Source organism: Alligator sinensis, unplaced genomic scaffold (assembly GCF_000455745.1).
Source record: "Alligator sinensis unplaced genomic scaffold, ASM45574v1 scaffold78_1, whole genome shotgun sequence".
In the NCBI taxonomy this organism is placed as follows: Eukaryota; Metazoa; Chordata; order Crocodylia; family Alligatoridae; genus Alligator; species Alligator sinensis.
Genome location: NW_005842171.1, coordinates 786,985 through 790,722, shown reverse-complemented (window position 1 = coordinate 790,722; position 3,738 = coordinate 786,985). Strand labels below are relative to the sequence as shown.

General features: G+C 42.4%; 1 long non-coding RNA gene across 1 annotated transcript in view; it reads left to right on the top strand.

The window, feature by feature from the left end:
• The window catches only part of LOC112550641, a 7,859-nt gene extending 5,496 nt beyond the window's left edge, over positions 1–2,363 (top strand). Inside the window, exon 3 of the long non-coding RNA XR_003094570.1 lies at positions 1,837–2,363. This is a non-coding gene — a long non-coding RNA (uncharacterized LOC112550641). The remainder of the gene's footprint in view (positions 1–1,836) is intronic.
• Positions 2,364–3,738: the final 1,375 nt, after the last annotated feature.

Here is a 3,738-nt window from a genome sequence, read left to right as displayed (position 1 = left end):
AGGCCAGCCTGATACAGGGAAGGGCAGTTTGATTCCTGCCCTTGTTAACATTGTTACAATGTATAATTTACTTATGAAACTAAACATATTCAGTTGAAAGTTGAAAGGTGAGGAGTATAAAATATAAGCTACAAATGCCATGGCACACAAATAGATAAAAATACCAAACTACAAGGGGAGATACAAAATGCACACATACAAATTTGAAAACACAATTCCTTATCTTAAAGTGAAAGAGAGAGGAAGGAAGAAAAGGTAGAAAAAGAGAAACATATCCAAAGAGGGGAGAGCAAATGCAGGCAAGAGGAAAAGGGGCTTTCTGCTACATCTCCAATTCCCTGTTGTCCTCCCTTGATAAACTTATAGGCAGCTACAAGGTCTCCCCTCAGATGTCTCTTGTGAAGGCTAAAGAGATCCAGATCCTTCAGCCTCCCCTCGTAGGGTCTTTCACGGATGCCACTAATCACGTGAGTGGCCCTCCTCTGAACCCTCTCCAGATTCTCCATGTCCCTCTTGCAGTGCAGTGCCCAAACCTGGACACAGTACTCCCACTGTGGCCTGACCAATGCTGCATAGAGGGGGAGCATCACCTCCCTTGATCTGTTGGTCGTGCATCTGTTAATACACAACAAGGTGAGATTGGCCTTGTTGATGGCCTCATTGCTAGCTCATGTTCATCTTGGCATCAACTGTGGCTCCAAGATCCTTCTCAGCCGCTGAGCTGCTGAGGAGGTCATTCCCCAACCTATAGGTGTGCTGGGGATTCTTCCTCCCTAGGTGAAGTACCTTATATTTATCTTTGTTGAATTGAATCCTGTTTCATTCTGCCCATTGATCCAACCTGTCCAGATCTGCCTGTATCTGCTCCCTGCCCTCCGGTGTGTTAACTTTGCCCCATAACTTGGTATCATCTGCGAACTTGGAGAGGGTGTTCTCCACACCCTGGTCCAAATCACTGATGAACATATTAAATAACACCGGTCCAAGGACCGAACCCAGTACACTGGTTAATAAGATATAGCATCGTGTTACCTCAGTGACTGACTACCACAGGGTGGGCAAACTATGGCCTGTGGCCCAGATCCAGCTTACCAAGTGATTCTATCCAGCTCATGGTGGGTCCCTCAGGCCCTCCCAGCCCAGGCATGAGGTACAGCCCGTGCGTGGTGCGTGTAGCCAATCCTGCTGCCTCTGGGCACAGAGATGCCACCTGGTGCTCAGTGCAGTCCACCTTATTCCCTATGCACAGCTCTCAGGCAATGTTCCCTCTAAGGTGTAGCCCCGCGGTATAACAACAAAAGATGATACTATAGCTTTTTATTTACCAAAGTGAAGTTTAATTCTCATCAGCTTGTCCAGATTATCAACTTCTAAATGATTTCTAGACTTTGTTTTTATTGTGTTCGTAAGGCTAAACCCTTTCTCACAATCTGCACTAGATGCCTGAAAAGTAGTACAGATGTCAACAAGTAACGATAGTTTACTAAATTGTTCCTGTTGTAGTCTAAATTGTTCCTGTTGTAGTATGTAGGTGATTGTATCTTCAAAGGTCTTTATTGCCCCAGTTTTCATTTTCTCACTAACAGTTAAAGTCCATGTATTGTTTGCATAGGTCCTTCTTAAAAGTTTCTACAGTTTTGTTTAGCAAGATGCTATATCTTGTTGTCAATGTTTTCAACTCCTCATGCCCAAACGAAAAATCGTTCCTGTTTTTTAAAGAGAAAAAAGAATCCTTATAAAAAATTGACCATTCTTTCAATTCACCTTCTGGAAATCTGTTGTCCATGTGGTCACATGCATGCTCAATGAATCGAATAACTGATGTTGTGTCAACAGGTGATTCAAATAATGACAGCAAGGTTTGAACATCTTCAGAAAAATGTTCAAAAATGTTCGGAGGCTCATCAAGATACTGGGAACAAAGTTTGGCAATTCTAGCTTTGGCAAGCTGAAATGCTTCTACTGTTGTTAGTGAACTTCGTTGAAGCATTCTGCACAACTCAGGCAGTTCACCTAAGACATCATTTAGTATGGCCAGCACAACATGATACTCTGGTTTCCGCAGTTTGTCCAAGCAGTATTTGTGAATTGGGTCGTTGTCTTCAGCCACTTGTTCTGCACAGTATTCCATCAATACAGTATCATTCTTCATCACGGCACTAACAGCAAAATGTCTAGAGAGCCATCTGACCTCGTTCAGTGGCCGAAATGAAACTGTTTCACACTCAGCAGCCTTAGATAGTTCTATAAACATAGTTTTTTTTAAAGAAGACCTACTAAAAAGTGTGACTATGGTGTGTAGTAGAGTTTCAATGCACCTCATCAAAGATGCGGGTTTCCAAGCATCATCAATCTCCAAGTCATCCCAGTGTGCCATACAGTGCTGCTCGAGCAGATGCAGAATAGACTGGTGAAGTACTGCAGCCACACCGTTGTGCTTTCCAAGCATTACTGAAGCACCATTGGAGGTGAACATTACCATCCTTTGCATATCTAAGTTGTTGTCAACATAAAATTGTCTAATTGCTGCTACAATAGCAGAGCTATCACAAACTGTCAGTTTTAAAATTCCAGCAAACCTGGTCTGATGAGCGAAGTCTGTTAGACCCAGACTCCATGCGACACCCAATGACTAGGGAGGCAATGATCCAATTGCTCAGAGAGCAAACACCAGCACACATTGCTAGCAACAGCTTTATTCAAAATGGAGACAGCTTCGGGCAAAGCTCCAACAAACCAAGAGCTGCCACGAACATTAGTTCTTTCCACATTTATACACCTTGGTTCATACTCATTAACATTTACTCCACCTTTGTCCCTCCTTTGTTCCACCCATATTCCCTCCTATCTCAAGCTCTGCCTCTGTTTACTCTTTGTTTCATTAGCATGGAATTACTTATGCATTTCATTTATTTACATGTCTTTTTGCTATTAGCGCAAGCAGAAGACTTTGACCTCCACTTCCTTCGGTCATGTGCCATTTCTTGCTGACTCCTTCTTCACTTCCAAGGTCTTACTTCTGCTTTATCTCCTGGTGATAGCTGGTGGGCTGCATCCTGTTTTCCTTACACAATGAGCTATATATCTTACAACACTATGCCATTGTTAGGAAAATGCTTGCCTAAGCATCTTGCAATGTTATTTTTAGTATATTATTCTGCCTTGTGGTTAGCAGCTCTGCTAGGCCACAGCTTACAGCCTTGTATTCAGCTGCAAACCCAGTGTTCCTTAAGATCCAAATAGAGTCACCCTAACAAAGTCGTCCATAGTTTGGAATTTTGCATACAGAATTAACATTTTGCTAACAGAAATATCTATGTTCTCGTCAACTATCAAAGTGTGGAATGGTGATGTACGCATTTCATTCAGTACTTCCTGATGACTTACAGAATTTATGCAGTCAATAAATTCAAATGCATAATTCTTACTTCTCCAGCTTTCAGGAATTTTAACATATTTGCCAATGTGACTGTGGATTTCCTGCACTGATAGCATTGATGAGTTTAATTTCACTGTGAAGGGAACATTATCAATTAAGATTTTTGACTGTCAGCATTTGATCACTTCCTTTCAGACAGTTCTATCCTATTTTCCCGTGTCTCGTGTTTCAAAAAATAAACTTTTCAGGATTCCTTTATTTTGGTTGCGTAGTCTCAGGCACGCTGAAAGTGGTAGTCTGCAGGGCAGAGGCAGTGGGGCAGGGGCAGCATGATAACCGGACTCGGCTTTCCCGCAACC